Below are 12,595 nucleotides of genomic sequence, written 5' to 3'. Positions count from 1 at the left end.
AATCACCAAATTTATTTTGGGAGTTTTTGCAATATTTGTCTTATCTGTTGCCTTCTATCCCCTCCTCCCACTTGTCTCGCTCTGCTTCTTTTCTTCACTCCCCTTGTTTCTTTTCATCTTTCATTTTTCCTTTCAAATCATCTCTCTGTATTAAATTATGTAGGATGCTGAAAACATTGAATGACAGCAACTTCAGAAGGCCCTCTCATCTTGCACCAGGTTGAAGCAATTATACAAGTAAATCTCAGCCCACAAATGTCACAAATTGTAAAATGTTGATCTTTAGCCAAAATGTTGCTAATCACAAATGGGTTGATGTTTTAAAGTAGTGTCAGAAAGCCATAAAAACTTCACAAACTGATCAGGTTGAAATAAGAACTATGAAATAAGAAGATGCTTTAATGGATCTGAGCAGTCCACAATTTAGTGACTCCCTGCTGCAAAAAGAAATTAAAAACATTTCCAGCTCCCCACCACTGCCTAGATGGTTCAAAAATCCAACCTGGAGTGCCATCAGGATGCACAGACCAGGAGGCTCCTATGTTGATCCCCAGCTTATCTCAGCCAGGCCAGCAGTGTGTCCAAGATTCAAAGAAACCTCAGCTGCGGGGAAGCTTTTAGAATCAATAAAGTAGGAAATTTTTTTAACAGGCTCATGGAGAAGTTTGGATAAAAAGAGTAATACAGCAAATTGGGGTTGATAAATATATTTGGTTTTTGATAATGTTTCAGCAAAAAGGGAATTCATTAGATGTTGTCTACATGGATTCTGCCCTAACTTTCTTGTTAAATATGATTTAAGCTGATAATAAGTAAAAAATGGTATTATTTGGTATATTATACTTATCTTTCAATTGGTCAAAAGTCAAAAAAAGGAACCTAAACAAAAATCATTTATCCTTTTTATTCTGCAATTATACCAAATATCAAAATAAACATTATTAACTGTAAAAAGTAATCAAAGGATTTTGTTTTAATAACATTTCCCTTTCTATATGTATTCCATTCCATATTTTAAGTATATGTTTCAAAATAGGTGTATCAATTTACCCTCTCAACAGTCTTTCATGCCATTTATACAAAATATGCTCAGAATTATGGATTCTTAAGTGATATTTGATAAAGTCCCATGCAGGAGGCTGGTTATCAAAGTGGAGGTCTAGAAAAGTAAAGTTAGTAATGTGGGGGCATGAGCAGTGGAAGAGACACAGCCACCACGTTGAGGGTCATTAATGACTGCTTTTATTCAAATTCAGCACGCCCCTTTAAGGGCAGCATGAGCTCAGTCACCTGGTGCATTGTGACATCATAATCGCTGCCCAGGGTGCGCACTGGAAGGGAGGCTGGAGTCAGAGAGAAACCTCTGTCAACACCATTTCCCCATGGCTGCCCCGCCACGTGGTGATACAAGCGGGGCCGGTTTGCCTTGAGGATGTGCGCCGCCACATAACACCCCCCCAGAACCGGCTACGCGTCCTGTCGCTTTGGCGTCTGGCGCTTGGGCGTCTGGCGCTTGGGCATGGCCGTCTGCACGGCAGTGATAAGTTCAGATGGGCCACCTTCAGGTGGTCCACTGTAAAAAGTTCCTCTCTCCCTGCAACATCCAGGGTGAAGGTTCCGCTGGACCAGTGCAAGACTTTGTATGGCCCTCTCGTACGGTCACTGTAGCGGTGCACCTTGTAGTCCCCTCCACACAAAAATGAATTGGGCCAAGTCGAGCTCTTTGGGGAGATGAAGCGGCTGGGTGCCGTGGCGTGCCAGGGGTGGGGGAGCTAGGGAGGCCAGTCGCCTGTGTAGGTCCGCCAGCAGGATTTTGTCGGTGGCCGTGGTGTCAGGGTCTGGGCCGAAAAACTCACCCGGCAGTGAAAGCGGTGTGCCATAGACCAACTCCGCTGCTGAAGCCTGCAGGTCCTCCTTGGGTGCTGTCCTAATCCCGAGGAGGACCCAGGGTAGTTCATCCGCCCAGTCTGGTCTGGAGTGCCTGGCCATAAGTGATGCCTTCAGGTGCCTGTGGAACCTCTCCACCAACCCGTTGGACTGCGGGTGGTATGCTGTGGTGTGGTGGAACTTGACCCCCAGGAGCTTTGCCATCTAAGTCCACAGAGCAGATGTGAACTGCACCCCTCTGTCACTAGTGTTGTGTGCCGGGACTCGAAACAGGTGATCCATTAGCTGACCAGAGTCCTGGCGCATGTCTCTGCGGAGGCCTCCTTAATTGGGATGGCCTCCGGCCACCTTGTGGCCCGATCCACTGTGAGGAGGTAACGAGCCTCTTTGGACACTGGCAGGGGCCCGATGACATCAACGTGGATGTGTTGGAATCTGCGAACCGCCAGGTTGAAGTTCTGGATGGGAGCTCACGTGTGTCGTCCGACCTTGGGGGTCTGGCTCCTGGTTGTGCCACCTGGTTGAGGGCTGCCTCGTTCTCCCTCTTTGTGCACCAGAGGGCATCCGCACGGGCTACTGCTCTCCTCGGGTTCGAGAAGTCCTTCTGTGAGGAGCAGCTGGATGTCCTCCAGCATCTGTTCCAGGAATATCTGGCGGAAGAGAAAACAAGGCTTGTGGTCTTCTGCCAGGGCCAGCATTTCGTCCATCAGCGCCGATGGACTACGGTCCCCAAGCCCATCTAGGTGAAGGAGCCTGGAAGCCCGTTGCTGGGGAATTAGCCCGAAAGTTCCAAGCAGCAGGTCTTTGTGGGCAGTGTACTTGCCCGTAGCTGGGGGGTGGTGGATGATGTCGTTCCCCCCTCACTGCCGTTTCTTGGTCCAGAGCGTTCATGACATGATAGAACATCGTGGCATCTAAGGAGATGTTGCGGAGTTGAAATTGTGCTTCTGCCTGCCCAAACCACGTTCTCGGTTGGTGGGTCCAAAAAGGAGGGGAGCTTGATGGAGACAGCGTTAACCTCTGCTGAATCCATGGTGTTTTGAGTCCAGAAAAACGTTTGGCCTCATCAGGGTCACCACTGTGGCGGCGTGAGCAGTGGAAGAAACACAGCCATCACGTTGAGGGTCGTTAACAACTGTTTTTATCCAAATTCAGCACATCCCTATAAGGGCAGCATGAGCTCAGTCACCTGGTCCATTGTGACATCATAATCGCTGCCCAGGGCGAGCGCTGGAAGGGAGGCTGGAGTCAGTGAAAATCCTCTGACAACGCTATTTCCCCATGGCTGCCCCGCCATGTGGTGATACAAGCAGGGCCATTTCGCCACGTGGATGTGCGCCTCCACAGTAGCAACATTGATAAGAAATTGAGTTATCAGCAGACTAGAGAGTATTGGTAGAATATTGTTTCTCAAACTAGGAGAACGGGGACATTGGTGTTTCTGTGCTGAATTAACTCCTCTCTTTGGATCAACGTTAATGACTTTGACGTGGGTGTTCAGGATAAATTGGCAAAGTTTTGATGATGCAAACTTGGAGGGAAGTAAAGTAATCTCTTTGCAGTCTGTTGATTGGCTGAATGGGCAGGTTAGTGGTAGATGAAGCTTAATATGGAGAGGTGTGTAGAGTCACAATTTGGCACAAAGAGTTCAAAGAGATATAATCTGAATGGCATGGAATGAACAGGTGTGTGAAAACCAAAGAAGCAGTGTATGTCTGTGGATTTGAAGAAGAGGTTTCCAGTAGAATAAAAGAATGTCCCACAAGAATAGAGATGAAAGATATTTCGTCAGCCAGTGGGTGTGGAATTGGTTACCACAGATAGCTATGGGGGCCAATTCATTGCGTAAATTAAAAGTGAAAGGTGATAAGCTGTTAATTAATAAGGGTGTCAAGGTTAAAAGGGAGGAGGCAGGAGAATGGGGTTGAGAGGAAAAATTTCATCAACCATGATTGGAATGACTCAGTGGGCCAAATGGCATAGTTTTGCTTTTATGTCATATGGTCTTACAGCATTTGATAGAAAATAATTTGCTTGGTTGTGGGAAGAGTGCAGAATAAAGGGATTAATAGCATTGTTTTATTTGGATCCAGCATAACTGGTCTCAATAGCCTTGGCCTCCTTCTGAAGCATAATCATTCTCCAATTGTGTGATTGCTTGACTCTAAATTAGTGGGTGTGGTGAAAATGCAAAATTGCTATGAGCAGAAGAAGGGTCAGAATATTACTAAATATAATTTACCATTACCATTCCTGTTGATAATCTCAGAAAATATGTTTTGGAAAGTTTGATGATTGATTAATGAGTATAGAATTGTGTCATTCTGCTGGTCTTGTCTAGCCAGACTGGTAGCAACACTTGGGACGGAGGTATGTAGAAACAATTGCACCTGAAATAGTGCAGGATGTAGCTCCAGGCTGAGGTAAAGAGTGACAATGTAATAGTAAACTTGGGACTAATTAGCTGGATATTTGTTAATGATATTATTGTAGCAGTTAATGATCCTTGTTTTAGTAATCTCCCAGTCAGTCTGAGTAACAAAGCTTTAACTTCCCATATTATACTGAAATATTTAGGGAATGTTTTGAATTCCCAAAAGATTCCATTAATATTTAATATTGTTCTTTTAAGGATTTATTATTCACTCTCATGATAAATGAAATATTATAAATGAATATTCATGAATGATTGCAAAGTAATTTTGAATGAATGCACCAAAATGCATTTAAAGGAAGTGGGCTGAAAGTTACTTGTATGAATTACCGGCAATCTGATAATTTTGCAATAACCATAGCAAGTTTCGTGTTATTTAGCAGAGTGAAATTTTCAAAATGTACTCTGAGGTATGATGTAGTGAGATGGTAAATGTAGCTTTGCCTCAAATACATGGAAAAATTGGCAAACATGCTTTTGATCCAAAAATGCCACAAAGATCAGATAGCTAGTTGGCTGCTTATAGCCTAGTTGTTTTAATGGCTCCCCATACAGATGTTATTTTTTTCATGTCTTCCAAGGAGAGGAAACATCAGTCAGGATTCCTGATCCAGTTTGTCATCCACTGAAACCTGCTGGGAAAAAAAAAACATTTGTATGAATACTACTGGAGGGAAGGTAACTTGTCTAATTTCATATTTAAGTCTAAGATGTCTTTAAGCAATTTGGTCATGTAAAATATTGCAGTTAACATTGCTCCCACTTTTATGTGCAAACACTTACTTGGTAGAGTACTGAAAAACATTCAGAAATAGATTTAGATGTATTCTCAGAGTACATATTATGACATAACATACAACCCCGAGATTCTTTTCCCTGAGGCCAAGCAGAACTACCACTTATTGGTAGTGCAAAAAACACTGTACATAATGTACACATGTGCAATACAGAGAGGAGAAAAAAAACAATAAAGGAAAAGTAAGAGTCCTTAAATGCGTCCCTGATTGATATTTGTTGAGGAGGAGTCTGATGATGGAGGGGGAGCAGCTATTTCTGAACCTGGTGGTACATGTCTTGTGGTACCTAGACCTCTTTCACGATGGTAGTAGCGAGAATAGAGCTTGTGCTGGGTGGTGTGGATCCTTGATGACTGCCATTGCTCTTTGATGGCAGTGTTCTCTGCAGATGATCTCGCTGATGGGAAGGGGTTTGCCTCTAATGTCCTAGGCCGTGTCCACTACCTTTTACAGAGCTTTATGTTCAGTTGGGGGTGGGGTATTGGTGTCTCCATACCAAACCATGATGCAGCCAGTCAGCACACTTTCCACGATACATCTGTAGAAATTTGCTAGACTTTTCGACGTCATACCAAACCTTCACAAACTCCTGAGGAAGTAAAGGCACCGACATGCTTTCTTCATGATGCCATTGGTGTGTGGATCCAGGAAAGTTCCCCCGAGATGGTGATTTCCCAAGAATTTAAATTTGCTCACCCTTTCCATCTCTGATTTCCCCCAATGATCACTGGATCATACACATCTGGTTTTCCCTTCCTGAAGTCAACAATCAGCTCCTTCATTTTGGTGACATTGAAAAGTTATTGTTGGTGCACCGTTCTGCCATGTTTTCAATCTCCCTCCTGTATGCTGACTTATCATCTCTTTTTATATAACCGATTACCATAGTATCATCAGTGAATTTGTAGATGGTGTTGTTGTCGTACAGAGTTACATAGTCATAGGTGAAAAGCGAGTAGAGCAGGGGGCTAAGAACACAGTCCTGTGGTGCTCTGGCACTGATGGAGGTTCTGGGGGAGACATTCTTACCAATTCTCACTGATTGTGGTCTGTAGGTAAAGAAATCAAGGATCCAATTACACAGTAGGGTGTTGAGTCCTAGGTCTTGGAGTTTGCTGATCAGTTTTGAGGGGATGATGATGTTAAATGCTGAAATGTGGTCAATAAAGAGCATTCTGATGTGTGCACCCTTCCTGTCCAGGTTTCCAGGGCATTGTGTAGAGCCAGTGAGATGGTATTCGCTGTAGACCCTTTTCTATGATAGGTGAATTGGAATTAATCCATGTCACCATTCAGACAGGAGAAGATATACTTCAACTCCAGCCTTTCAAAATACTTATAATCACTGGTCGATAGTTATTTAGGCAGGTTACAACACTCTTCTTGGCACTGGTATGAATATCACCTGTTTTAAACCTGTGGGTACCGTGCCCTGCTGGAGTGAGATGTTGAAGATATCCATGAAGACACATAGAGGTGGTTCTTTCTTGTTCTTTTGGTTGAATTGGCCTTAGAGGGCATTAAGTTCATCAGGGAATGTAGCTTTGCCATCTCTTACTGTCCCGGATTTTGTTTTGTAGCGGGTTATGTCATTAAGTCCCTGCCACAACTATCAGGTATCCCTCCTGATTTCCTTTTTTATGCCTGGGAAATAGCTTTCTGCAGGCCATACCTGCTCTTTCTATAGTGATCTGGATCTCTGGACTTAAATTCCTGTGATCTGGCTTTCAGGAGGTTCTGGATTTCATTGTTCATCCAGGGCTTCTGGTTGGGGAAAACCCTGAATGCTTTGGCAGGGATGCCCTCATCCACACTTGCTTTGAAAAAATCTATGACAGCCCTGGTGTAATCATTCAGATCCTCAGCTGAGTCCTTGAACACCGCCCAATCCGTTGAATTGAGGAAGTGCTACGAATGTTCGTTAGTCTTTTGTGACCATCTTTTAGCTGTCCTGATCTCTGGAGCCTCTCTTTTTGGCCACTGTCTGCATTAAGGCAGAAGGGGCATGGTCAGATGATCTGACTTACCAAAATATAGTCTTGGGAAGAAACAGTAGGACTTCCTATTTTGGTGTAGCAGTGATTGACTATGCTGGGACCTCTGTACATCAGGTTACATGCTGGTGGTATTTGGGTAGGGTTTTCTTGAGACAAGCCTGGCTAAAGGTCAATGTCTAAAATTTGTAGTCACATTTGTTGAATTCTCTTCCCTTCCAACTGCAGAGACAGCCAGACAAATTTCAGCAACAAGTATTACAATTAGTTCAGATTGTTAAAGCAAAGATTTATTTTTAAATAAAACTATGATCCATTTATGCCTCAACAATTATCTACAGTATTTTTTAAATATGTAAATTTATTCCATTCCTGTTGTGCGAGGCAAGAAAGGGGGAAAAGGTATTGCAAATATTAATGAACAAGAATCGGGTATTTATTTTCAGCTAATTTTATTGCTTCTGCACAATCTGTTTAAACTTGCTTTCATGTAGCAATAACTAGGATTTAAGTGAGTTGCTGAGTTATGTGCTTATCTCAAATTCCACTGTCAGTAATGAGACTGGAGTTAAAACAGTTCACTGGCATGACGAGTTATCATTTTTACCTTTATTTATTTTCATTTCTTTTTGATACATCAAGAACACCTACATCCTCCACTCTACAAAGGCTTGCATTCCCAGAGAACTGACTGCCAGATCTCTTTCATTTACAAATCTTTTCATGGTGATACAGCCTACTGGAGCATTCTTCAGCACGGGCTCATCCCTGAAGTCCTCACAATGGATTACCCTTCTCTGTGACAACTTTCATTCCATAGATGGACACTCATTCATTTTGCTCCTACTCTCAATGCTCTTTGACTCCCTATTGTTCTCTTCTCCAAACACTTTATTTAAAACTTCACACATGCTTACTGTGATTTCCTAGCTTGTGCAGTTCTTTGAGATAGTTTTGTGTTATAGTGCACTATGGAAACACAAACTATTGTTGGTTTGCAGTGATGCTCCATTTATTGGAAGGTTTCATGGACAAATGTTTCTCAAATCCAAGGTCAGCAGTTCAAGATTGAAGAGTAAAATAGTACACAGATTTAAAAAAAAAGAATTGACAATTCAATAAAATAAACTTTGACTGATTTTTTTTTTCGAGCAACCAATTTCTTCCCTTGATTTCAACAGGCTTGCTGCATTTGCACTAGAATAAATCTAGCATGGACGTAGAGGGATTTTTTTTCAGAGGTCCAAAAAGACAATACAGAAGACTCACAATGCGGGCTATCTTGTGTGGGAGACATTTGCTTTAGAATTGCCTAAATAAGGATAGACCTCTTGCCAGATTCATTTGTAGAACTCAATGAAAATTTACCTAGGTACATACATTCAACTACTGTGGTTTATAATTCTGATAAAGAATGCTATCTTTCAAATTATATTAGGTTAATTCCATATCTTCAGTATTATACCAGTTGTTCGGTATGTTAAGCACTGATTATTATTCAATTAATTAGCAGAACCAATGAAGACTCGAGCAAAAAAAACCCCAGATTCCATTTATTTAACTGTCCTTTCACAGTCCCTCAATCTTTTAATATGCAGATACTAATTTCCTTGCAAATTTGATATCCTTTAAAATACAATGTGATAGCGTTTACATGTAATTACTTTTGGTAGACAAGAGATTAGGATGTGTAGAAACTGCTTTACTTTAATACTATTCTCATACAATTTATAAATAAGTAGGTTAATTTCCAAAGTAATTACTGGTAATCGAAGTGTGCAAAGTAATGAGTGTGAAACTTTTATTTTAGAGGGAATTTGATTTTCTTTTATGGTTCAAAATTTTGTCTGACTTTAAATTACTTAAATCCTATTTTTTAAATTTAGTATCTCAGTTCTCTTCTCACCTACGGTGCCCAGATACACCCAACCCCTTCAACACACAACTCATGAAATTTTCAGTGCAAAATTTTGTTTTCTTGAAATGAATCAGTGTGAGTTAAACCAATCAGCAAAATCCAGCTGACTTCATTGGTTCAGGAAATCAATGATAAGTTATGCTCAAAGACAGTATATTTAATAAAATTGTATATAAATGCATGGCGACAATGCAATGAATAATCCACCTTGGGTGCAACATTGGTTGTTAAGGATTGTGGAATAATTAAGTAGTATAATTTCATTAAAAGTGAAGAGGCTACATAAGAGTTGATAATAGACAATGCATAGTGGTGGTTTTGTTGCAAACCACTGCATGGTATTGTGAATAAAAGCAATCTGTTGGATATTGATGAATGAAGTTTTCAATAAGTTAGCAAGAGCAATAAAATAATGGTCCTAATGTTCTGGAGTCAATTATTCAAGAACATCTGTACATTTTCCTACATGAGACAACATTACACACACATGGAGTGGGTGTGCGTCTGGCATTACAGTTTAAATTACGCACATTATAGAAAGGAGTGAGTCATGACAGCAACCAGGGAAACTGGCCAGTAAAAGTAAAAGAACATTCAAAATACTTCCTCTGTCTGACTTTTTTTTTCTTTAATCAACTGAATAACTCACTACTTTGGTCTGAGCTGAATGTGAATATTTGTGACAATAACAAACATCATGGTGAAAAATTTCGCAATCACTTTGCAGTATCAATAGGGACTTTTGTGGACAACAACAGGTTAGAATATATGGTACCCACATGCAAACCTGACACAGAATCATTAGATTAAATTCTCTCCAAATTTTGCACGAGATGAGATTGTGAGCTTCAGTCAGGAGAGGCAAAATGCTTACTATAATAAAATTGCATCAGTTTCTTTACCAAACTAGGCATTACTGATGATAACTTGTGTACCTCGTGCGGCCAACTTTTTCTGCTCCATTCTTAGCACTACTTTAGTGGTCATCTATTTTTGCTAAGAGTGAAACAGAAATAGTTAACCATACTGCACTTGATCTGGACACAAATATCTTCATTCTGGCAGATCTTTAGCTTCAGAGATGGGATCATCCAGACTGCTTTTAGCTCTGACTGTGACTGTTCGAAGGATTTAAGTTTTATTTTTCATAGCATTATGAAGAATTAGTTCTAACATTTCTTTTCTAGTGGAGTGACTCCAAAATTCAGCCATCTTTAGGTGTACTAATTTTATGTGCCTCAGACATGCTGTCTGAAATAATTGTGACAAATATAGTGGCATAAATCAACATCACAAAGAGAGGCTTTTGACTCTTTCTGTCTGTTTGACAATGTTGACTGACGAGTACCTAGTACTTCCACTATAGATATGTGTATCCATTTGAAATACAGGTAGTCCCTGACTTAAAACTGTAATAGGGACCAATGAATCAGTCATATCTTGGAATGGACCCAAGTTGGAATTTTGCCTTGCGCGTGGAGTACCGAAGTCTTAAAGCAAAATTTTTAATTAAATCTCTTGTTTCTTAGTACATTCGACAATAACAATTTAGTCAGCGTTTCAGGGTCTTGGGGTTGGGTGCGACCATCTTGATTAGTCTTCAGTTGGTGCATGCGAGAGCCTTCAGTGGGTTCGTGCTTGGAGTTCGGTTGACGCATGTGCGAGAGTTAAGCACCTGACGCTATTGAAATCACATCCTTAACTCTCGTGCATGCGCCAAGTGAACTCCAATACTTGAACCCACCGTGCGTGCGCCTACTAAAGACTTGCGCATTTGCACAGGAATCAAGATGGTCATCCCCAGCCCAGGGACCCCAGAACGCCGACTAACAAAGTAAGTACACATATTTTGGCTCTTGCATACCCTGTATCCATGTTATAGTTTGTGAAATACAAAATAAACCGTGTAAATGTTTTTTTTTATATTTATATTTTAAAAAATGCAGCTGTATGTGTGGATGGTCATAAGTCATGGAGCACCTGTACTCATTAGAATTACAAGAAACTAAGCAGTTTTATTATAGCTAGATAAAATCTTTTTATCTACATTTTGACATTAGCGTAATACTTATTGCTTTGTTGGGAAGAAAGATGGTGGGTGGAAAACTTAGTGAAACACAACAATGCAGCTAGGGCAGATTGCCAAGGCGGTGGTGGTATGTTGTATTTTTGGCAGTATTCTGTATACTAGAAGAAAGACATACTGCCCTGCTGTACACCCACTTGTAGTAAAATTTTTGAACTTTGCAAAATAAATTGTGAAAATTGTTGATGTTTCGATGGCAATGAGTTCATCTGAAAATTTGCTCAATGAAGCATCTGTAGAACTTGCTACATCTCAATGATGAGCTCTATGGAGCCAGCAGAATGTCTCAGTCCCAATTATGATGTGACAGCACTGAGCAAGTATCAATCTTTGCAGTTACCTGTGGTAATATAGCACAAATGAAGTGGGATTATGGAGTAGTAACAAAATTCAGAATCCAAGTTCACTGACATGAACAGGTCACAAAATTTGTTGTTTTTTTGTGGCAACATCACAATGCAAACATTCATGTCAACCACCTTACAACTATAAATAAAAATAGTGCGCAAAATGTCAAAGTAAGGCCATGTCTTTGGTTCAGGAATCTGATGGAAGTGGGGAAGAAGCTAATAGTTATGGTAACCAGGCACTGGCTGAAAACTAAACCCTCTAATGGTTGTTACCATATTTTTGTCTCAATAATTTTGATGCAATTTGGTGACTGTGTGAGTGTGTGTGCATCTATGATAATTTCTGATAATGGTGTGTGATGCCTTCATTCAATTTGAACGTATAAAAATGTGTTCTCTTTCAGTTTATCAACATTTTCGATGATGAAGCATACATGCACAGGAATGGAACTGCTATAAAATTGAGTCTAATCTACATTTATACAGTTTTTCAACAAAATGTTCCTTTTGCTTTGCTTGCAACCTATTATACTGAAAGAATTTTCTCACAGACTGTAGCTGCCTAGAATTAGTGAGCTAAGCACAAATTGTCCAGTCAAGGCTGCTGCTTAGAATAGGTCCTACTTTTACATGCCAAAGGCATTAGACTAATGCTTTATCTGGAATAGTTCTGGCATCAGTTATAAACAGGGAATTCTGCAGGTTACCAATCCATAAATCAAGGGATAACTAAAGACCTGTTTTTTGACACAATTGCAAGTTTTAAATTCTCACCTGCTGCGAACTACAAGAAAGGTCAAATGGCATTAGCCCCACCCAGAATTTCTGGTTTTTCAGTATTCCAGAATCTTTTGTTTCTTTTCCCTTTCAGACTTCATAATATCTTTGCTTTGTATTCTTCATCTTATTTCTGAAAGATGGTGGCTTATAATGAACTCCACACCCTTCATTCATTTTTTTGCTCATGTTGCTTTCCTTTAGATGTGAGTTTGAACTACAATAATGGACTATATGGCAGTTTTGATTTTTTTGGGGTGTGTGTGGTAAAGTCTGATCTTGCCAATGTTGTTCTTTGTATTTAGCAATTGATAGCACAAAATCAACAGGATCTGTCACCCAATTCTTGTAA

The 12,595-nt window shown here is 40.5% G+C and overlaps 1 protein-coding gene across 32 annotated transcripts in view; it reads left to right on the top strand.

Moving 5' to 3' along the window:
• sox6 (SRY-box transcription factor 6) overlaps window positions 1–12,595 on the top strand; it is a 676,057-nt gene that overhangs the window by 43,271 nt on the left and 620,191 nt on the right. For 23 of the 32 annotated variants that reach the window (XM_069898015.1, XM_069898005.1, XM_069897902.1 and 20 more), the window contains exons 1-2: window positions 3,118–3,220; window positions 4,903–4,999. The exons of 4 other annotated variants lie outside the window; for them this stretch is intronic. The gene's annotated coding sequence lies outside the window, so the exon portion shown is untranslated. 5 more of the 32 variants (XM_069897852.1, XM_069897860.1, XM_069897848.1 and 2 more) reach the window with 4 other exon arrangements.

This window comes from Narcine bancroftii, chromosome 1, assembly GCF_036971445.1.
Source record: "Narcine bancroftii isolate sNarBan1 chromosome 1, sNarBan1.hap1, whole genome shotgun sequence".
In the NCBI taxonomy this organism is placed as follows: Eukaryota; Metazoa; Chordata; class Chondrichthyes; order Torpediniformes; family Narcinidae; genus Narcine; species Narcine bancroftii.
Note: the sequence above shows the minus strand (reverse complement) of the source record. Positions and strands in the feature narration are given on the sequence as shown.